The sequence below is a fragment of the Canis lupus genome, chromosome 17, assembly GCF_003254725.2.
Source record: "Canis lupus dingo isolate Sandy chromosome 17, ASM325472v2, whole genome shotgun sequence".
In the NCBI taxonomy this organism is placed as follows: domain Eukaryota; kingdom Metazoa; phylum Chordata; class Mammalia; order Carnivora; family Canidae; genus Canis; species Canis lupus.
In genome coordinates this window covers 26,064,959-26,088,469 of record NC_064259.1, presented here as the reverse complement: position 1 = coordinate 26,088,469, position 23,511 = coordinate 26,064,959, and the positions used below count along the sequence as shown (strand labels likewise).

The 23,511-nt window shown below is 43.1% G+C and overlaps 1 long non-coding RNA gene across 1 annotated transcript; it reads right to left on the bottom strand.

Annotated features, from left to right (window-relative positions):
• Nucleotides 1–400: 400 nt before the first annotated feature.
• Nucleotides 401–14,983, bottom strand: LOC112664553 (uncharacterized). Its single transcript, XR_003139815.3, has 3 exons — nucleotides 14,258–14,983; nucleotides 14,053–14,147; nucleotides 401–3,338 (listed from the first exon to the last, which is right to left on the bottom strand). It is a non-coding gene; the product is annotated as an uncharacterized LOC112664553 (long non-coding RNA).
• Between the last annotated feature and the right edge of the window lie 8,528 nt (nucleotides 14,984–23,511).

Here is a 23,511-nt window from a genome sequence, read left to right as displayed (position 1 = left end):
TTAAAACTCTGTATAGTAATTAGAACAGTATGGTATTGGCACAGAAATAGACAAATAGACCAATGGATTATAATAGAAAGCCAGAAATAAACTCACAATTATGACAACTGAAATATAATTAGCATGATAGAATAGATAGGATAGCGGGGAAAAGGATGAGCTTTTAAAAATGGTACTGGGTATCCAAATTGGGAAAAAAATAAAGACTCATCTCACATACAAAGATGAATTCCAAATAGTCCTAAAAATACTCTTAGAAGCTAATAAAGGAGAGTATCTTCAAATTAGAAAGTCAACAGATAAATTTGTTTCATTTTAGATGAAACCAATTTTTTTTTTCACTTGGATAATATCTGGTGTCTATCAGATCACTTCATTATAAAAGTATCTTAATTTTTTTTAGGATTTAAAAAACTGCTAAGCAGTTGTATGTCTGTGTATACTATTTTAAGAAATACAAATAGAGGAGAAAATTGTTATTTTGCCTTGCCCAGCATCTATTCCTCTTCATCTGGTAACAGAAGCCTGAGTGATGTTGGAGAACCTCCCACCTCAGACCTTATTTCAATGATGTTAACTCTACCCCTACTTCTAGGGGTGAGCAACCTAAACATTTTCTTCTGGTGCACAGTTATCAATTCAGAGATGAGACTGTGACTCAAGCCAAGTAAATCATCTAGGTATTTTTTAATTAAAAAAAATCTTATGTGGTATTTATTATATGTTTAGCACTGTTCTGAACACTTTAAAAGTATTAACACATTTCATATTTGTAATCCTATGGGAAGAGTAGTGCTGTCATCAACCACTGTACAGATACAGGACCTATTCAGGGGCTATAATCATCTATAGTCATATTGCTGCTAAGGGACAGAACTGGAATTTGAACCTGGACAACGTGGGGTGAGACTCCATCCTCTCAATCATTCTACAATGTACCTGTTCTATGGGAGCACCTCGGAAAGAAGCATTCTCTCTTCTACTGTGAACATGAGCCATGAGGCTGGAATGTTGGAGTAAACAATGCAGGTAATGGAAGCCATCTTATCAGCAGGGGGTACCCACCAGAGCCTGAAGCAACATAAAGGAAGAAGGAGGAGAGAGTAGGTCCTATGACCCTACCCTAAGCCCCTAGATCCAGACATCTATGAAAGTTTACGCCTAGACTTCAGAGTTCATGAACATTCCCTATTGGCCATGTAAATATACAAATAAACTTTCCTTTCCTTAAACAGTCTTAGGTTTTGTTGTTGTTGTTGTTGTTGTTTTTGTAACTTGCAACCAAAAGTCTCACTCTCAACAGAATCAGTAAAGGACCTGAGTTATTTTTTAAATTATTCCAGTTGAATAGAATGTATCCTACTTAATTGTGGCTCAATTCTGGGACTGAACCATAAAGGTTATAGCTTTAAAAATATTACAATAATCTTGAGCACCTGCTCAAGATGCACATTGGCTGGCTTTCATCCTGATGGGGAAAAGTCCTACAAGGAAACTCTGTCTTAGATGCTGAGACAGACATTTGCACATAGGAAGTTTACTAGGGAGTGTTCTCTGAAGGAATAGCTTTTAGGGAGTAAGGAAGCAGAATGGAGCAGATGCTGAAGTTGAACACTGAGGCGGTCCCAAGAAAGGCCCCTGCAGATCCCTTGGAAGCTCTGGAGCTGGGATACCCTCAGACTTGCCCTGGACTGAAGTACGAGCACTGGGCTTTGAACCCTTGCATCAGGCCATTCTGGGAGAGATATAACTTTGGTCCCTCAGCCATGGCAGTCCTAGGAGGGAACTCAGCTGTGAGGCCTCAGCAGCCAATGCCCCTCAGCAGTTGGGAGAATGAATGTCTTAGCTGGGAAGGAGGATCTGGGAGGTGCCCTGCAGCCTCCAATATGGTCCTTGCTCATTTTACAGCCTGGATTCAAATCCTCATCTCTCAGGCTCCAAAGTCCTAATCATCCCCACTGCACATCCCTGTTATCACCACTGTTCAGTTGGTGGTCTGTTCTGGGAAAACTAAGATCCTGTCTCCCGGGTCCGGCTTCAACATAAATAAACCCCCCCCCCCCCACAGCTAGAGTTCATCGCTGCAAGATATATTGTACCAAGTAAACAGAGGCAGCTATTGACAAAGTTTACTGCCCCTCGCATTTCTCAGGTAGCCGGCTAAGAAAGGGATTGAGTTGGGGAGAAACTTACAGACAAAATGATGAGAGCAAAAATCTTCATGGGACTCTTTCCAGCTATACCAAGCACAAATAAACAGAAAGTGTTTGTATGCTTTGCCAACTAGCTCGGACAGAAATTAAGGAGGAAACGTTATTAGTTAAGGTTGAAAGGAAATTGGCAAGAAATACATATGGCTGGAGGCATCTTCTTTCAAGAGTAGAACTGAATGTCCTTTCAATTAGCGTACTAGGCTGCAGAGTGACCCTGTCCCTCACTCTTTCCCAGCTCTACTCTGACATGCGTTCTATTCCTCTTTCTCTCTTCTACCCCAGCTCATGCATACTCAGAATTTAGCATTTGGCTTGGTGCCGCGCTGGGTGTCTGTGGGTGTGTCTGCGCAGTTCTTCTTCCTGGGGTCTGCTCCTCCTCCACTCCAACCACTGAAGGATGGGTTGGTTGCCTTTGGGGGTGTGCCCTTGACCTAGCCCTTCTGTAGAATATTTTGGCCTGGAATCAAGGAAAGAGAGGCAACTCCTCTTTACTCCCTTTACTAAAGCCAGGCCTCTCAGGGGTTATGTGTTCTGCTGTGTGAAAAACAAAAACAAAAATCCAAAGCCAACACAAAGAGAAAGGGAGAGGTGGAAGAGTGCAGATGGCACCCCACCCTCTGGTTGCAGGGCCCCCAAACCAACCACAGCCTTGCCCCACTGGAGATTGGTTATGTGAGCCCTACATCTGCCCCTTTGCCCAGGCCAGCCAGGACTGGATTTCCATCTTCAGAGTTCAAATACATCGTAGATTCATAAAAATAGGTGGAGCTTTGAGAGGCTATCTGGTATACCCTCTGACTCCAAGCAAAAAGATCCTCAAAATGAGGAAGGTGGCTATCATTCTTAAGACCCCCACTATTTCTTTCATAGCCTTTATTCAATAGTTAGTTAACCTTAGGATTAATGATTTATTTTTCTGTTGGCCACCATGTCTTTCAAGCTTCTTCACTAGAATTCGCCATCACCTGAGGTCACCAGGTAGGCTCTGGCAGGTCCTTGTTTGCATGGCTCATGAGGTGAATCTGTTCTTCATCTTCCCTCTCCAGAACTGAATTCTCAGGGTCTTCCCTTAGAAGACATTCTTATTCAATGCCTTCACTGACCAAGATGGAACCTCGTGGGAACCTGGTAAGAAAATCATTTAATTAGCTGACAGTAGGAAACAGATCGGCATCATTTTTTTTCCTAACAGATTTTATTTATTTATTCATGAGAAACACACAAAGAGAGTCAGAGACACAGGAAGAGGGAAAAGCAGGTTCTCTGCGGAGAGCCTGATGTGGGACTCTGATCCCAGGACACCGGGATCACACTCTGAGCCAAAGGCAGACGCTCAACACTGAGCCACCCAGGCGTCCCAGATCGGCATCATTTGTAAAAAGCACCCTCTTTTCCTTAAATACAGAGATTTCATTGTCCTGTGGCTTTCTTCCCAACACATTTAAACATTCTACATAAGACCTAACTCCATGCTTCCTTTTCATACCGATTTTTTTTCTCTTCTTCTTGGGACCTCTTTGGATACTTTATTTTTTTTATTTTTTTTTTTTTTGAGTAGAACATAGTTCAATCAGTCATTTATTAAAAAAAAAATACTGAGCATCTGCCATAGGGCTAGTATTATGCAAACCTGAGATTGAATACATAAATAGGGCAGAGTCCCACGTCAGGCTCCCTACATGGAGCTTCTTCTTCAGAAGAACTTAGCATATTAATCTAATAGATACATGAAAAATTTAATTGCAACCCGACTTGTATATTACATAGGCTTATATAAATCTAAAAGGAGTGATTTACTGTATCTGGAGAAACTGAAAAAGATTTTATAGAGATTACATTTCAACTTGGCTTTAATATAATATTCATTTGTTCATTTACCTCTTTGGATACTTTAATGATGTGTGGATGAGGACTTGAGCGGTGGCAAGGGGAGTGAGGACTTATTTCTCAACCCCTGTATGCCAGGCCATTAATACATCCAAGTATCAAGTTTGAGTTTAAAATAACATGGTGACCTTTCCTTCTACTCTCCTAGGGTTTTCTAAGTCAAAACATGTGTCCAGGGCTCCCTGACAATCTCTTAAGAGATGGGTGCCACCTCGTTCATAAAATGGACCTCACAGCCACCAGCCCAAACCCTATATAGCTCTTCTATGCTATGACAATGGCTCGGTCGAGGACTGAAAATGCTGCCATTCTTCTGGAGGTCCACCTAAGTCCCAGGCCTCCTCCAGAGCCTTTTTGTTTTTTGAGGAAATATACTCTGAGCCTCTGATGGGTCCCTTGTTCTTTGGGAACTAGCCGGAGTTGGAAGAGACCTATTTGGGCAGCTGTGATCCCAGCGATGTTAATTCATAATTTCCTTCAGTTGAGCATTTTTTATATATATTTGAGTAGCTTTTCTGTCCTAAGACTGGGCCTTCCTTGCTTCAGAGAAGGAAAGTTTGGGGAGCATTAGTGAGATTCAAGTTTCCACAATCCTCCCATCTCCGACACGTCTATCACTTTCCTCCATCCGTGGGGATGAGGAGGCTCACAGCTGTCAAGGAGCAAAAGATGGCTCAGCTGGGAAGGTTGAAAGTAGCCTTTGGCTTAGGCAGCAACCTGATAATTATAGGAAGTAATCTTGGTAAATATAGTCTTCAGAGAATCAGGGGTGGTTTTAGTTTGTTCGGTCCAACAAGCTCCTGGCAGATTAAAAATGCCTGAGCCATGTGAGTGTTTGACAGCCATTAACAATGCCTGCCCTCCCCCACAACGAACTCCTTTAGGGACACAAGAGAAAAGAACAATGTGACTAGTGATATTCCCAACCTCCCCAACACAGAAGAGCTGGGAGAAATGCAATCTATTTTAGGGGCTTGGTCAGTGACTTTAAAAAATCATAATGCATTTGATTTGCACTTAGATTATTTATCTGAAGAGGTCCAGAGTGGGTGCAATTATGAAACCTTCCAGTTCAGTAGGCAGGAAGTCAGTGAGGGCTGGCTGGCCTGGGAATTGGGAACCCCTTCTCCTTCCTCACTCTGCACCCTGCTACTGCTGCCGCCAAGATCTGTGAGCTCTTGTCGTTTATTATGTTGAGTTTTCTATATTTGGAAACACTTCGGGGGAAAATTTTCCACACATAGGAAGTCATTAACCCTGAATCTCTAATACATGCATTCCTCCATGCCCTTACTTTATGCATTGAAAGGTTTATTGTTGAGAAGTTTCATTCTGGATGTGTTGGAGCTAGGGAGAGAAACAGGGACATCCCCCTCCCCAGAGGGTCTGGTCCCTGGTGTGGGAAGGTAGTTAAATGCAGACCCACCAAAGGGAGTTCCTTGAGCTCTGCTGCAAGTGGCATGCTCTACTCTTCTTGCAGATCATTTGTTGTGACTCTTGGAAACAGAGGTGCAGGGGGGCTGCTTTTTCAGAGTTGGGGAAAGTGTCCTCTGTGTTACTACAGTTAGGAGGTACTGAGGCTCTGAAGGCTTTCTATCCTTCTTCATGCTGGGAATGAGCAAGTCCTATGAGCAACTCATACAAGCAAGTCAAGAGGGATTTCATAAATTACAACTTCTCATTTATTCTCCTGACCAAAAAAAGACAAATTTTGGAAAAATACAAGAAAAAGACAAGAAAAAGCATCTTAAAGAAATGGTGACTAATACCTAAGTAAGTCCTATGTCTTCTCCAACTTTCACTGCGCATGGATAGTACTGAAAGTAATCATTTACTGAGGGCCCATTGCTGGCCTGCGTGGCTCACATCCATCATTCCACATGCTCTGTGCCAGCCTACTGGTCATCTGGCTGAGTCCTCAACCTGGGGTATGGACAGAGTGTGGACTCCAGAGCCAGGCCCCACTCTGCCACCTGCAAGCTGTGTGATCTCCAGCAGGCCAGTGAGTGCCTCCAGAGCCACCCCTGTCAAATGTGAACAATGATAGTGCAAGCATCATATGGGTTGGTCACAGGATTAAATGAGTTAGTACATGTAAAATGTTTACTGCTTGCTCCCTGTGAGTGCCCAGCTCAGGAGAGTCACCATTTGTCTCCTTTTTAGAGATACGGAAACATGTTCAGAGAAGTCAGAGACCTGGCTGAGGTCCCACGAGTATTAAGTTATTAAGTGACAAAGCCAGGCATGAAACTTCAAATCTCTTGACTCCTGATCCTTTATAATATCACGTGTGTGTGTGTGTGTGTGTGTGTGTGTGTGTCTGTGAAGGGGGGGAGGGAAAAGAGAACTCCCCCCATTAAGTCTCTATCGTAAATGTCTTTAGGTTACTGCATAGTAAACAGTCCAGTGCCCGGATGTGCCCTGAACCCAGTCTGAGTCAGTGGGGAGAGGCCTGTCTGGCTTGGTCAGAGCTGTGCCGCTCAAGCTATAAATCCACCGGAATTCCCCAGGGTATGTTGTGCAGACTCTGAGTCAGGAGGTCAGGGTGGGGCCTGTGACTCTGCATACCTAGCTCCCCCCCCCCCCCCCAACCAAGTGATGCTGGTTGCAGCTAGTCTGGGAACCACACTGCAGTGAGCTGTTCGAGAATGTTGGCCAGTGAATGTGCTTTATCCTGCACCTTCTTCCTGCTGACTCTTATATACACTGGTCACCTCCAATCTCCCCTCATGCCCTGAGTCTGAAATTCTGAGTCCCTCTACATTACTCATGGCAACGTCAGAGCTCCTGAGGAGGGTTCCCTGCTGAAGTGTGGCCCACGGGAGAGTGCTCAGTGCCAGGGTCTGAGGTCAAATTTCAACCCTGGGGACTCTGCACAAACACTCCTGGACTCCTGCTGCTCCACATTGTCTGAGCCACTTCATGGGGCACACTTGTGTTTACACATTCCAAAGAAAACAAGTGTGCACTTTGTGCTCAGCCCAGGGGTGGTAGGGAGCATGGTGGCTGTGGGGGGCACAGCTCAGTGAAGCAATCATCTACCTTCCATCGCCAGGCCTGGAGGCTCTGAGCCCATTGTTCAGAGGCCTCTGCAGGCCTGATGTCATGGCTGCCACACAGATCACGACTCCCTCCCCCGTTTTCCACCTGGCACCATCTTGAAAGCTCATCCTCCAGAGAGGACATCCTTTAGAACATAAAGAAGTGACACCTGACACCTCTGCAGAAGTCCCAGATAGAGTCTAGAGACTATGACGGTCACACAAGGAACTCTCAGTGGCAATCCGTGTGGGTGTTTGGTCACATGAGTGGAACAATCCCAACCGCCTAAACTTCAGACATAAAGGAAAATTCTGCCTTAAAAAGTCTTTCAGTGTGATTTTTCCATGATGTGACCAGCTTTTCACTCCCTTGTTTATCCCAGCAGACAGTAGGTGGGTCCTGACAAAATAAGAAGAGTGGGGAGCATCCCCCTGGGAATGAGGAGTCTCTTTTTCCTTTCTTCCTCAGGACACGGTCCCCAGCAGGTGATAGCTTTTGGCACTGCTTGAATTTGCTGCTATTTTCACCATTTTAGAATTAGCTCCCTGTCTACTGGGAATTTGCCATCTGACATAAATCTCAGGCCTCATATTAGCCTCCAACTCACTGCTACCTCAATTAGACCAGTGAAATATTTGGAAATTCCCATGGCCTCAGCCAAGACCTTAATGGGGTGGGTTTTAAAAAGTTCTGGATTCCCTTCTTTCCGTGCCAGCCAGAGGCACATTTCCACAGCCACAGCATCACAACCCCCCCAAAATATAACCCCCTGGATCGCAGGTCCCTGTAAGCCTGCCTAAACTTAGCATAAGAATACTCAATGCACAAAAATAAGCAGAGTGGGGAGGTCATTTATTAAAGCTCCACCTGCCAGTGTTGGGGAAACTTCCTGTTATCAGATATCTGCAAATGGGGTCAGGTCTGGTCCCTCCAGCCCTTGTGATCAAGACACTGACTCAGAGCCAGGAATCTGACTGCTGGGGCAGTGCCTGCCGGAACAGGAAGAGTGCGGCTGGGAGGCAAAGTTGGGGTTCAGGTCAGGTCCATCCTCCTCACTGTGTGACCTCTTTGAACCAGTGTTTCTTTAAAATGAGGATAGCAATATTTCTCTGGGTTATTGTGACAGTAAGGTAACATATTTCAAAGGGATTAGAAAGCAGCATAGTGTCATTCCGTGCATAAAATTTGGGCTTATTATGGAGATTAATTTCAATGAGACTATACACACACACACACACACACACACACACACACACACCCTGTGGTGTCTCAGGAAATATTTAACAACTGGCTTTCTAGAGAGGAAAATGCCCTGGTTTTTAGCATTTGCCAATTTCCCTAGTGTAAATATTCCCACCGTGGCTGATCTCAGAGTAGCCGGTGTGATGCCATTGAATGCCACGTTGAGAGGAAATGAGCATAATTGACCATTGCACACTGAGCTGAGCCTGCTCAGGAACACTTCTGCTTGTGTATTTTACCCCCTACAATGATGAGGCACTTAGCCTAGTGCCCAGAAAACAAGGGCGCTGACCTCCTCTCCTGCTCATTGTTTCACTAGACGCAGGTTCTCAGATCCGGAAATGGCAGCCCCGCCCCATCTGCTGAATCAGGGCTGTGCAAGGTTCTAAAGCTCTGGGGTGATTCTGATACACAGCCGTGATGAAGAAGCCCAGCACAGGGGCTGCAAACTCCAGAGCAGTGACCACATCCTGGTTTGCTTTGTATCCTCCCTTCCAGAACAGCATGACCCACTGGATGCTTCTCTAAATGAAGTGAAAGCAGCTCATTATGTGTAGCCAGATGGATCCAGAAAGAGCTCAGATATGCAGAGATGTGTGAGAGAGAGGCCCTCGCCTACTGCCATTTGCACTATGGGTTTCTCCCCACTCCTCCGCATGTCACCCTTACTGACCTGTGTTTCTTGGAAGGCCACCCACATGCGTGCCCCATCCCCATCACTCATTCTGGCTCTGCTGATTCCCTTCTCAGTCCTGTGAGGCCAGGCCTGCACCCACTCACTCCACTTCTTGGAGTGATCCCTGCAGATACTCGGATCCCAGGGCCCTTGCCTTCCCCCCAGCCACCGAGCCAAATGCACCAAACTTCAACAAGGAGTGGAGGGCACGAGCGTGTGCATCTCTGTCTGCCCAGTGCCCTCTGCCCCTGCCCTCTTCCTCTGGCAGCTCTGTCCCTAGGACAGCATACAGCTCTTAGTTAAAGGTCCTTTGAATAAAGGAAAACAAGTTACAGAGACAGGAATGACAGGAAGGGAGGAGAAGAAGGAATTCCAGGTGAATTAATTAATCCAGGAAAGACCCAAAGTAATTGGCCCTTCCTTGGCCTGAGTACAAGAGCAAGGGAAAACTGATTTTAAGCCAAAAATGTTCACATCCCCATCTATCACTGGATGTGTTCCGCCCATTTTTATGTTCTCTCTCAATCCTGCCAATATAAATTACCAACTCCCTTGTCTTTCTCAAGGTAAGCTGGAGGAAAATGAGACAGCGGCATCCTCCAAGAATGGAACAAAAATGTCCAAATGACCTGTTTTAGGTAACAAACACAATGACCAAGTTTTCTCAGCCCAAAGAGACAGACAAGACTACTAAGTAGAACCCTTGCACTCACCATGAGAAGGGGGCCGCCTACTTGTACCCAGGGTCCTTGCAGAAAATCCCAGCCTTGTAGAAAATCCTTATACACTTAGAACAAGTGTGACTTCCCTGGTTGTTTTCTTCAATTACATTTTTTTTCTTATTGTAGAATCAGAATATATTTAAGAAACATTGGAAAATGAAGTTAAGTGCACACACACACACACACACACACACACACAAAACTGTAACTGTGAGATGATGGAGGGGTTAACTAACCCCAGTGCGGAGTAATCTTCCGACAGACATGTGAATCAAACCGTCACCCTGCACACCCCAAGCCCACACGATGCCAGGTGCCAACTCGATCCCAACAAAGCCGGGCTGGCAGCCCTGATTTAAAGGAAAAGACGGAGGGGATTAGCATTTATGAAGTACCGAATGGAGCCTTTATGAAGACAGTGTGCTCAGCACAGAAGTGCTAATCCACACACAGCCGTATGAAGAATATCTTTTTCCAGATGAGGTAACTGCACAGAGAACCTTAGGAAGTACCCCCAAGACCACACAACCAATGAGCAACAGAGTCAAAACTACGGCCAAGTCTGCCTGGCGGCCAACGACATAAATATCAAGATATTAGGGACACCTGGGTGGCTCAGTGGTTGGGCGCCTGCCTTCAGCTCAGGCCATGATCCTGGGATCCAGGATCAAGTCCCACATCAAGCTCCCTGTGAGGAGCCTGCTTCTCCCTCTGCCTGTGTCTCTGCCTCTCTCTCTCTCTCTCTCTCAGTCTGTATCTCTCATGAATAAATAAATAAATCTTTATTTAAAAAAATCAGGATTAGTTGCTACTGCCACCCTGTAGGTCCCCCAAAACACATCCCAGGAAGTCCTCAAGACCACAAAAGGAGGGAAGCCCTCCTCCTCTTCACAGAGGTGAAGCAGGAGGGGAGAGGGAGGGGAGGAACAGCGCTCACAGCAGGGAATAGATAACCAGTGGCCCAACAGGAATTCTCAAGTTCACAGCTATCGGGTCTCTGGGTCTCCAGGCTGGAGATGCTCCGAGGAATGATATCTGCTCTTTAAGAAACACCACCACCAGCAACAAAAGATTAGACGCAAGAAACGATTGTTAAATTAAAACGGAAGGTATGGCACGTCCCGGCTATTCACCTTACAGTCCTTGGTTCCCCAGCGCCCCCACCCTCCCCATCAGGCCCTGGGGCCTCACCTGACCTCTGCCCCCACCGCCCTCAGCTAAGGTCCTGGGAGGAAGGGAGTGTGCCTCATTCATCTTAGAACCCTCAGGACCCAGCAGAGTTGCTGGCAGAGAGTGATTTCAAAAGCAAATCTGTTGAATTGCACTTTCTATTTTTCCACCTTTCTTTCCAGGATGACCTTTCAGAATCTGTTAGGTCTCCTGCGAGGCTTCCATGCCCCCGTGGGCTGAGCATCCCTGCCCCCTGGCCTGTGTGCCTGGGCGTAACAGGGTTTCCGTGCTCAAAGAATTGCACTAAGTAAGAGAATCTGTGTTCTGAGTCAGACTACACATCCTTTAGGACAGGAGCAGTCTGTCAGTGAGTTTTGTACTAAGCTCCTAGCACAGTGCCTGACACAGGAAATGCTTATTACACACCCAATGACCAGGATTGGTTCTGGCAAATGGTGATGAAAAAATGAGTCTCTAATATCTGAAATCTTTTTTTTTTTTTTTTATGAGACACACAGAGAAAGGGGGTGGGAGGGGCAGAGACACAGGCAGAGGGAGAAGCAGGCTCCACACAGGGAGCCTGATGTGGGACTCAATCCCAGGTCCCCAGGATCACGCCCTGGGCTGAAGGCGATGCTAAACTGCTGAGCCACCCGGGTTGCCCTGAAATCTTTAAATACAGTCTCTGCGACTTTAAGCAGAAGGGCCCATAATAAGGTGGTGCCAAACTGGTTATAAACATGGTTCTTGGGGGATCTCTGGGTGGCTCAGCAGTTTGGTGCCTGCCTTTGGCCCAGGGCGCGATCCTGGAGTCCCGGGATAGAGTCCCGCGTCGGGCTCCCTGCATGGAGCCTGCTTCTCCCTCTGCCTGTGTCTCTGCCTCTCTCTCTCTCTGTGTCTATCATAAACAAACAAACAAACAAACAAACATGGTTCTTCACACAGTATAGGTGGCTTAGGTCCTAGCAGTGGGATTTGTGTCTTTTGGGGAATGGAGTATCCATGCAGAGCACCATCAGATAAAAGCATCTGGAATCACCTGTGACTACATAAGGTGACTGGATATAGACTATTTAGCATGGTAAACTCACAGCCTTACCAAGGGAAAACCAAACATGCTGCCATCACTGTGAGGTGAGCTTCACATGGGCAGGGATCCTATAGATGCATGACCAGCCTGCTTCCAGGTCTCCTGCCTAAATCACAGCGTTACAGAAAGCTGGAGCTGGAAGCTACAACATCCATTTCTTCAGTATAGGAAACTTTATGTATTTTTTAAAGATTTTATTTATTTATTTATTTATTTATTTATTTATTTATTTATTTGACAGAGAGAAAGAGAACAAGAACAAACAGGGGGAGCTGCAGAGGGAAAGGGAGAAGCAGGGTCCCCACTGAGCAGGGAGCCCGATCTGGGGCTCCAATCCCAGGACCCTGGGATCATGACCTGAGCCAAAGGCAGATGCTTAACCAAGTGAGCCACTGAGGCACTCCTATTATAGGAGACTTTAATAATCAAACGTCCACAAGAACTCTTCGTGGAGGAACAGGCACAGCTAGTCTCCCGCCCTTGGATAGCCAGAGTCCTTCCTTAACAGCACTTCTCTTGACACTCTCTTGGGAATGGTGCACCACATCCCAGTCTGCCTTTTGTCACATTCAACCTCACACACGTGGGATGACCACCTCCTCTGCATGACTAAGGTGAAGCTCTAGATGTGGGAAGGGCCACCCAGAGAGTGATGGAGAGTCTCTGCCCTCCTGGAGATTTTAGTCTCACTCAGGAGATCAGAGAAAACAGAACCAGAGAAAGGATGGAAAGCAAACCAGGATGAAAGATCAGCACATGAAAAGTACCTGAAGCAAGGCCAAAAGTGGTATGGGGAAGGGGAGGCAGAGTGAGGAGACAGGCCTTCCACACGCAATATGAGGTGGGGCGGGGGGGAGCAGTAGGAGAGAAGACAGATATGTGAAGGGACAGGCCCCAGTGGGGGAAGGGTGACAGGGAGCAGTATAATGGGGTGAAAGCCTGGAAAGATAGTTCGGGGTCATGTTACAGGAGTTTGCACTTCCTGGAGTGTTCCAGAAGGTCTTTAAGCAAAGGAATGGCACAACTAGAGTCACAGTTTAGGCCACAAAGGCTTCTTAATGCTTTCCTTTATATGATCTGTTAGTTCACAGGTAACTCTCTAAAGAGATGACTGATTTCAACACTGTATGGGGTATAATTGTATGTCAGTCTACCATCTTAGAAATAGCAATGGAAACATTTCCCAAAGTGAATAGTAAGTGAATATTTATGTTCTGGAAAGAAAAATGACGGGTAAAATCTATTGTATTAGTCACCTCTTGCTATATAAGAAATTGCCAACGTAAAGCACACTTTGATTATTTTTGTGTGCTTTTTGTGACACAGGATTTCAGGGACAGCTGAGCCGGTTCCTGCTCCAGGGTCTCTCATCAAACTGAAATCAGGGAGTTGGCCAGTCTCATCTGAAGGCTCAAAAGAAGAAGGATCTGCTTCTAAGCTCAAGTCTTTGTTGATAGAATTGTTTCCATAGGGTTGTTGGACTGAAAGACTTCCTCAGATCTGTGCTTCCTTCAGGGCTTTGTGGGGTGTTGACCTGAGGCCACCCTCAGTCCCTGATAACACAGACCTCTCCAACTAGGCGGCCAGCCTTATCAAAACCAGCGAGGGACAGAGTCTGCTAGAAGACACAGCCACTACCTCATGTAACCTAATTATGGAAGAGACACCATTCAATGTTGCCAATATTTCATTAGTTAGGAGAAACCAATTATTGAAGAGAAGGAGATCACAGCAGGCCATGACTACTGGGAGGCAGAGATCACTGAGGGACTTCTTCGAGGCATAGTTCACTAAGTTCCTAGCACAGACTAAACTTACAGAAACTAATAATGTCTTATTAACTACATTCCAAATGAACCTATAGGACTTGGGATCAGCGGCGGAAGCCCTTTAATTTGGTAGAATGTTACAGTCAAGGATCAAGAACCCTGTGTCAAACACTGCTTCCTCTGCAAGTTGGGACTGTACTGGAAAGACAATCATGGAGGAGAGAGAGAGGGACCCCCTTACCTCAGTGGACCTCTCTTGCTACCAGCCATGTCTCTGTCCTTAGGATTAAGCTCAGCCAGTCTGCTTCCATTCAAGTCTTCAGAATCACGCAGGCCCTAGAAAATGAAAGATACTCTTTTGTTCTGTGCAGATGAAATAAGATACTCTTCCTTCTGTCTGGGTCAGACCCCTGACTAGGATTGCCTCTTTCACATAAAGAATGTACCAGCCACATTCCTGAAGATGAGAAACCAAATGCTGTCGGGGCTGATTTGTGATTCTTGTGATTCTCAGAGGAAGAAAGGCAGGAGAAGGGAGGGTTTATCTGGTTATGTGTAACAGTTAGAGGACAGTAGGATTGGCTGGGTCAGGAGATGGCTAATAAAACACAGCATCTTTGATCTGTAGGTCACCAGTTTATTTAGGGTTGCCCCAAGACATTCCTTTAAAATATGCCTTTTTGAAATTCTTCCAGAAAAGCTTAAAACCTTGGGGTTATCGTTCTTTCTGTAGTGTGCTGGGTTTTGATTTATCATTCCCTATCAAGCTGTGGATGAGATTTCGCTTTTACTTATTCAAAACCCATCCAGGCACACATAAGTGCTCTCCCTGAAAGTAGTGGTATGGGGATCCTGTCAAGATACGACTATCAGGATTCCTATTACAGCTTTGAGGGAAATCACCACCCCAGCCAGAGCTGTGAAGTGGATTGTCTCAAGGCCTTGCTTATTCAACTTGGCCATCAGACATCAACAGGGACTTTTTCCATCATACTGTGGAGCCCAGAGGAAATGCCACAGGATATTAAACATGTCAACACCATGCTTTTCAAGAAGAAATGTGAGAAGCTGGCTTTGGTCAACAAGATGGCCACACTCTATCAATGACTCAATACTGGCCAGGTTCCCTTATGTTAGTACCACACTATTTATTCAGAGAGTGATGTGGGAAGAAAGGCAGAGGATCTTAACTGTGTGAAGCAAAAGAAATAAAGAATTTAGAGTATAATGTCAAAATATCCACATTTCTGTCTTAGGGCAAAACCACTGGAGAGTTGTAAAATGTTATATTTTGTGTAAGGTGTTTGTGGATGGGGGAGTAAAGTTACATAGGGGTAAGTTTCAGTTTGCGATACCAAATTTTGCCTCAAAGAGCAGTGTGCTTTCCCAAAAGTCAATTTTATGATTTGCAAGGAAAAAGAGTCAGGTCTCCCCCAAAAAAGGAAAGGCCAAAGAAGTAGAAAAGTAAAAAGATCCAGTGGAGAAAGGCAGACACTCAGGTTCACATTAAGGAGCCTGCACTCTTCCTAATATTTTAAAGCTTTTTACTATGAACTATAATACATGTTCAGAAAAATGTACAAAACAAAAATATTTAACTCAGTGATTTGGCAAATGAACCACATTAACCATGACCCAAATGAATAAAGGATTTTGCCAACTCCCCAGAAGTCCTTCACACGCCCTCCTGGTCATCATCTTTGTGTACCCACAAGAGTAACCACTGTGTTTCGTGGTATTCACTTTCTTGCTTTCCTTCACAGTTTGAACACCCCAGCATGGATCACTAAGTTTTATAGTTTAATTTCATCTGCTTTTTCAATTCTATCTTATATACATGGAAACATGCAGCATACATTTTTTTTCCCTCACATCTGGCTTCCTTTGCTCAATATAATGTTGAGAGATTCACTCATGTTGTTGCTGTAGTTTAGTATAGTACACTCATTGTCATTGACGCATATAATTCCACTGCATGGCTATCCTGCTATTTATGTATCCATTTCACTGTGGGTGGGTATTTGGATCAATTCCATTTGGGGGTTCTTATGGATAATGCTGCTATAAACATTCTTGTAGGAGGGTTTTGGGGCATGGATGCACACATGTGTGCTTGTATGTATGTGTGTTCACCTAGGAGTAACATTGTTGGGTCACAGGGTATGCTTATCTTCAAAGTTAGTAGATATTGCTCAACTGTTTTCCAAAGTGTTAGTATCAATTTATACTGTTATCAGCAATGTGTAAGAGTTGCTGTTACTCCACATCCTCACTGACAGTCATTTCAATATTAGCCATTTTGTTGAGTATGTGGTCATCTCATTGTGACCTTAATCTGCATTTCTCTGAGGACTGAAATTGAGCATATTTTTGTAGATTTATTGGATGTTTGGTTATCCTCTTTTGTGAAGTGCCTCATTATTTATGTTTTTTGTTATTAATATTCTGAATACACATTTTTAGTTATATGTATTGAAAATACTTACATTCACCTTTTAGCCTTCATTCTCCTTGTCATATCTTTTGATGAAGAGTTCTTAATTTTAAATGTATTCAAAATTTTTTATATTTCCTATAAAGTTAGTGCTTTTTGTGTTCTAAGAGACACCTTACTTTCCCCATTGTTATGAAGCTATCCTCATATTATCTTCTAGAAGTTTTATTGTTTCACATTTAGGTTTACAGTTTACTTAGAATTAATTTTAAGGAGGAAAAAAAGAATTCCTTCTTGTGTATGATGTGAGGTGGGTGGGGGGTGTCAAAATTCACTTTTTTCTATATAGATATCTAAATAACCCAGCATTATTTATTGAAAAAATCATCCTTTTTCCAGCGTTTGGCAATGCCACCTTTATTAAATCAAGTGTCTGTATATGTGTATTTTTGGGCTCTATATTGTATTCCATTGGTCTGTCTTTGCATGAGTATCACACTGTCTTAATGACTATGACTTTATGGCAAGTTTTCATTTCTGGTAGTGTAAGTCTTCAACTTTGTTCTTCAAGATTGTTTTTGGCATTCTCAGCCCTTAAATTTCCATATATGTTTTAGAATAAGATTTTTAATAAAATCTACCATTGTGATTAAGAATATTTGGAATCTATAGATTGATTTCAGGAGAAACATCTTTACTGTTTCCCAAATCATGAACATTGTATTTCCCACCATTTATCTATTGAGGACTTTTCTAATTTTCTTGAAAATGTTTTAATTTTCTATTGAGGTATATAATATCTTTAAAAAGATTAATTCCTAAGTATTTGAATTGTTTATGCTATTATAAGTGGTGCCATTTAAATTGTTTTCCTTTTCAAAATCCCTGCAGGTTGTGTATATGTGTAACTTGAGAAGTTGATTTCTAAACCTATATGAAAATTATGAATTTGAGAATCAATATTTTTCATGACTTCTGAAGATATTTCAGTTGTTAACTCTTCAAAAGCCTTTTCCCCATTCTCTTTAATGTCCTCCGGAAATTTTGATTAGAAACATCCTTCTGAAAATCTATCCATTATGTCTTCTAAATTCTTTTTTCTTTTTTTCTGAAGTGAATGTGCTGCATTATTTCGTTCCTTCATGTTCTCTTGTTTAATCCAATGGTTCTTAAAAGAGAGTGATTTTATGCGCCAGGAGATACTTAGCAATGTTGGAAATATTTTTGGTTGTCACACTGGGAAGGGCATGCTACTGGCATCTAGAGGATAGAGACGAGATACTCTAAGCAACCTACAATGCACAAAAGACCCCCTACAACTATCCAGGCCAAATGTCAGTAGTGTCAAGGTTGAGAAGCCCTAGTTTAACCTAACTATTAAATTTCCAATTTCAATTATATATTTTTCTTTTTAAAGATTTTATTTATTTATTCATGAGAGAGAGAGAGAGAGAGAGAGAGAGAGAGAAGCAGGCTCCATGCAGGGAGCCCGATGTGGGACTGGATCCCAGGTCTCCAGGATCACGCTCTGGGCTGAAGGTGGCACTAAACTGCTGAGCCACCTGGGTTGCCCAATTATTATGTTTTTCTTTTTTTTTTTTTTTTTTTAATTTTTTTTATTTATTTATGATAGTCACACACACAGAGAGAGAGAGAGAGGCAGAGACACAGGCAGAGGGAGAAGCAGGCTCCATGCACCGGGAGCCCGACGTGGGATTCGATCCCGGGTCTCCAGGATCGCGCCCTGGGCCAAAGGCAGGCGCCAAACCGCTGCGCCACCCAGGGATCCCTATGTTTTTCATTTCCAAAAGTTTAATATGGTTATTTTCACATCTTTCTGAAACTTTCTGATAGTCTTCTATATTCAAAGGTGAGTTCTTTTTTACTTCCTTAAACATAAAAATGTATTTTTTCTATATTCTGTAATTCCAATATCTGTGGCTTTTGTCAATCTTATTCTATTTGTTTCAATTGATTTTCATACATGGCACCATACCTACTAATGCATTTTCTTATTTTTTACCAAGATTTTTTTATTACTTGGAACCTTGCTGGGATGATGCATTGAGGTCTATGTTCGAAGTATTCTGGTAGCATATCAATCTGGATGTGCCAGATATAAATTTCTGGTGTTAAGCCACCCAGGTTATATGAATTCCAATATAAGAGCAGCCTTATAGTTAGGAATGAGCAGTAAAGGGATTTTTCTTTTCTTTTTTTTTTTTTCTTTTTCCCCTTAATCCAGAGCCAAGGCTGAGATAGACAAGCATCCCATCAATGTTCCTCTATTGAGTGAGTTTTTGTTGTATCTGTTGTTCTACTTTTCATGGAGGATGATCTTAGACTCCTGAGTCAATCTCCCACTTTGATGGATCCTAAGTTTTTCCTCAAGTCTCCAAGTATGCATTAATACCTGTTTACTCCCCCATGAATTAGTATGTGCCTGCAGGGCACACATCACCTTTAGCATTTATTAACTGCTCTTGATTCATGTTTTATGGCCACCAAGAATTTCCCTATTTCTCTATCAACCCAGCCACTCATTTAAAAGGAAATCTTTAGGGATCCCTGGGTGGCGCAGCGGTTTGGCGCCTGCCTTTGGCCCAGGGCGCGATCCTGGAGACCCGGGATCGAATCCCACATCGGGCTCCCGGTGCATGGAGCCTGCTTCTCCCTCTGCCTGTGTCTCTGCCTCTCTCTCTCTCTCTCTCTCTGTGACTATCATAAAAAAAAAAAAAAAAAAAAAAAATTAAAAAAAAGAAAAGCTCTCCAAAAAAAATAAATAAAAAATAAAAGGAAATCTTTAAAAAAATCTTTAATATATTTATTCTAAATATGGGTTTCTTAATCTGGTAATTGAAATTAATATTTATTTTATTGTATTTTGCTCCAAATTATGTTATTTAATAACTAGAGTAATTAACAATACTAGATAATTAATCCTAATAATACTAGGTAGTTATTCATAATGAAAGTAACAATACTTTATAAAGAGACCTTCAAAATTCAGTGCATTTTTTCATTTAATCTTTACTGTCAGTTTATGACAAAGCAATATAGGATTTATTTTTATTTTATAAAGCTCAATTATGTTCAGTAATTTTTAGATAAGTATCAGACTCATCTTTGGAGCTTTAAAAAAACACAGTTTTCTTAGGACTAATGTATCTGAATCTCCGGTATTTAAATCTAGGATTCTGTGGATTTTTCTGTTGTTTGTAAAATTCTTTAGATGGCTCTGATTCACAACGCTAGTTAAAAATTCACTAGACTTAAAAAAAAAAAATCCACTAGACAACTCAATGAACTCAGCTGGGGCTTGGATCCAAGTAATTAATCACTCTCTCCTCTCTTCTCTGGACTGATTTTGAAACCAATTGAGGTATACTCTGAACTCCAGAATATGGAAATCAAAGTATTTGTTTTACTTTTTGATGTGCTATCACATTTGAGCCCCCAGATACTTGGTCTACAGTATAGCTCTTGGATTGATCCATAAAGTGAGAGTTTGGAACTACAGAGCAGATACATACCTCAGTTCGGAACTACTGTCCCATTAGGAAGAAGAGAGAGAGACAGGTCCACTCTCAGACAAGCCTGGGCCTTGACTCAAGTGTACTTATGGGGAAAGCACGGGTGGTAAAGGAGCACTCTCTTTTCTTGGGAATGTCGTGAGAGAAAGAGAGAGACAGACAGACAGGGCGAGTCAGGCTTCTCTAGTTCCTTCCACCACTCTTCCGGCATTGGACTCAAAGCAGAATAAAGAGAAGCTAAATTGTTCTTGCTGTTCTTTTCCTTCATAGTATGATGAATAGAAATTCTCTCTCTTCTAAGGAAAATTAGGGAGAAGGGAATAAGTGTATCTGATACTACTTTTCCATCAGCACCACCCTTAAAACCAAGCAAGAGATGCCTTTGACCCGGGCCTCTTGCTATAAGAAGTCCCTCTCTCTTCATTCTCCAGCTCATGGGACCAAGGGACATATTCACCTCAAGCCTGTACTAACCTCACCTCCTAGACCCTGCTCAGGTGCCTGAGACACCAGAATCCCCTGCTCAAAAGCCCAAAGCCTGCAGCTGGCATTGCATGGCCTCACCCCAGGCCCATATTCCCAAGGGTGGAGTGGCCTCTGATCCATGCACTCCTAGGCCTGAAGGGTGGCATTATGACGGTCTCTGGGTGGTAGGACAGACTGAGACTTTGGCTAGGGGTACCCACCTTTGCACATGAGGCCCCTGCAGAGAAGAGCAAGTTGAGTGAGGGCCAGCTCTTCCTGCACCACCCTCTTCTGCTCTGGAATTCCAAGAGTTTGGGAATTCTAAATTAAAATACGCCCTCCCACATCACTTTATAGGAATATTTATTAAGATTCAAAGCATAAAACAAATTTTAACAGTTTTTTAGCTTGATTTATAACTTTTAAATATTTAGATATGTGGTACGTGGGCCTCCATCTGTACTCTGGCTCTGAGCCCCACCAGGTTGAAGGCAGGCCTACTTCCATGTGCTTTATTTATTACAAAGCTTAATTAAATTTTTTAAAAGCCTATCTCTTTTGTTCATACACACACACACACACACACACACACACACACACACACACACCATCTGCCAAAAAAAAAAAGTTAACATGGTTATTTTGCACAGGGGTGGGGATTTGAGTGATTCAATATTTCCCTTATTTGTATTTTCTAATTTTCTCACAAATGAACATGAATCAAGAGCATACCCACCCCACAAAATAACCTCTATCTTACTGGTTATGGTCAGGGGAATCAACGGAGTCTGTAAAGCACACTCTAGTTCTGTGGCTAATACACATTTTTTTTTTTTTTTTTTTTGAAAAAAGAATTGTGGAGGCAAAAGCAGGTTTTCTGGCCAGACAGCTATAAAAATACCAAGACAGCTTTATCAACACTGGCACCAGACATCCTATAGGGCAAACTGATTTCGGTCAGTAGAACGATGAAGGGCACTTAGAAGGCTGGAAAAACTTCTGCAGCATTGTCTCTCAAACCACAGGGTTATGACCCCCACGGGGATTATGGAAACTGGAGCCAAGTTGCTGGATGCCCCCATCCAGGGACTCCCAACAGTCCTTGGGACCCAAAAGACCATCTACAATGCCCCTTTCTCTTGATCATAACAAGAACTAATTGTGCACAGTGGCTCACAAAATACTTCACACACAGCATCTGATACGATCCCCACAGCAATTCTGTCTGGCATGTAGGGCAGCAATTTGCATTTTATAGCTGTGGAAACTGAGGCCCAAAGTGGTTTCAGGGGCCCAGGTGTGGTCACGGCTAGGAAGTGGGGAGGCTGGAACTTCTCACCCTGATTCACCTGGTCGGTCAATTCCTCGGCTCATCCTTTCTCAGCCTGCTCCTGCCTATCATCATCTCGCTTTCCTTCTCCCGGCACCAGTCCAAAGGGAGAACTCCCAATGATATCAAAATCCACCACTTCATGAAAATCCACCACATTCTCTGCTTCTTTGCTTCCCTTATCCGCACATGCAGACTGGAAATATGGGGAGGCTGCTTCCTAAATGAAGACACTGAGAACATGATACTTTGGTGTCATGGCTTAGCAGCACTGAATGTCATCAAGCTCCCGACATAGGGACAGAAAAGGTGGTGTCGATGCTTATTATCAAGTGGTTTTAAGACACTCTGATGTGTATTGCTATTAAACTTTTTTTCAAGGCACTTGTACATGTGTCTCTTGATCGATCTTGTTAGAACATCTCTGTCTGTGGATGCTGACAGGCTAGAGTGGGTAAGGGCTTCCTCAAGCCCCCAAGCAATACAGGCTTCAAGCAGCACCCCTCTGCCTGTAAGCGGCGGTAATAACTTCTGTATGTCCACAGATACTGACGTTCATGTGAGCCTTTGGTCTGGAAAAAGTTAGCAATGCACGGGTTAGCTCCTTAATAACATTAACATGATTTACTTCTTCCCACCCCTTTCTGGCAACAACACCACAAAAGATTCAAATATGGCTGATACTTACCATTCAGAAGACCTCTTTAATATTATCAGTTTTCCGCCTCAAAGTCCTTGGCGGGAGTCCCTGTCCATAGATCACAATGTTGGCATGGAGCCAAGGGATGGTGTGGTTGACTCACGGGTCACTGCAGTTTATAAGAAGTCAGAAGAATAAAAAGGAAGACAGGTCTGACATCACTGGCAAGGGAAAAATTTTCGCATTGTGCTAGTGAACTAATTAGAGCTAGCTCTGAATGATGTGGGAGGAGTAAAGACACTGTCGAACAAAGCCTAGCACAAGGAAAAGGTCCACATAAAAAGTCCAACCACTTCTACTGAGTTTGCAAAGCTCAAAATTAACATTAACTTATTTATCCCAAAGCCAAAGGAAAAAAAAAAACCAAAATCTGCTCAAGTGAACTCTTTATTAATCATTTTATTAACCAAGGTGAAAGAGAAAGTGCTTTATAATAAAGTAATGAGAACACACACATAATGTGTGCACGTACACACACACACAAATGCACACACAATAGGCTTTAAATTGGCTTTGCTGCAAGCTCCATATTCAGGGTAAAAAGTACGTCTTTGTCCACTTAAGCTATGGCAATTTAAAAAAAAATAAAAGAAAAAATTTCAAGATAAGCTTGGCTTTATAATTCATTTGGTGAAAACCTAATGCAGCTACAATTATTAGTAGGCCTTGGTCTGTGAAAGACTCTATAAGAGTTAAAAGCAAGCCAGCACTACCTTTAGCCCATAGGGATTACTCTTTTATTAGTATAGTCTTGGGATTAGTGGAAATGTCTGTCTAATGAATGCAGCTACTATATTTGAGCACATGCCTGAATAAGCTACTTGTTGATTGAAACCTATCTATTTATAAGCACTTCTGCACGTTGTGAAAAATCCATCTGTATCACCACAGCATGGCGCCCACCATTTGAATAAAGGCTCTTTGCCATTTCACTATAGGGCCTGTCGACTGAACAGGCAGAAAGGAAGTGTGTTGCATCTACTTAACAGGTTTTATTCCTCACTCTTGGCCTGTAAAGTAGAGTTACCTTATCTAAACAGTGATTTAGATTGATGTGGATGTTATAAAAACAAAAGTGGAAAAAAGTACTTTTCATGGACTTACCCCGGGTTTTAACTTAGTAGATTGACCACAGTTTGGATAAATGGTCACAAAGAGCCCAAACTAGCCCTACCTTTGCTTATGTCACAGGCTTTGAGTAAGTCTGGAAAGTAGGTGAACTTACTGACTATATATAC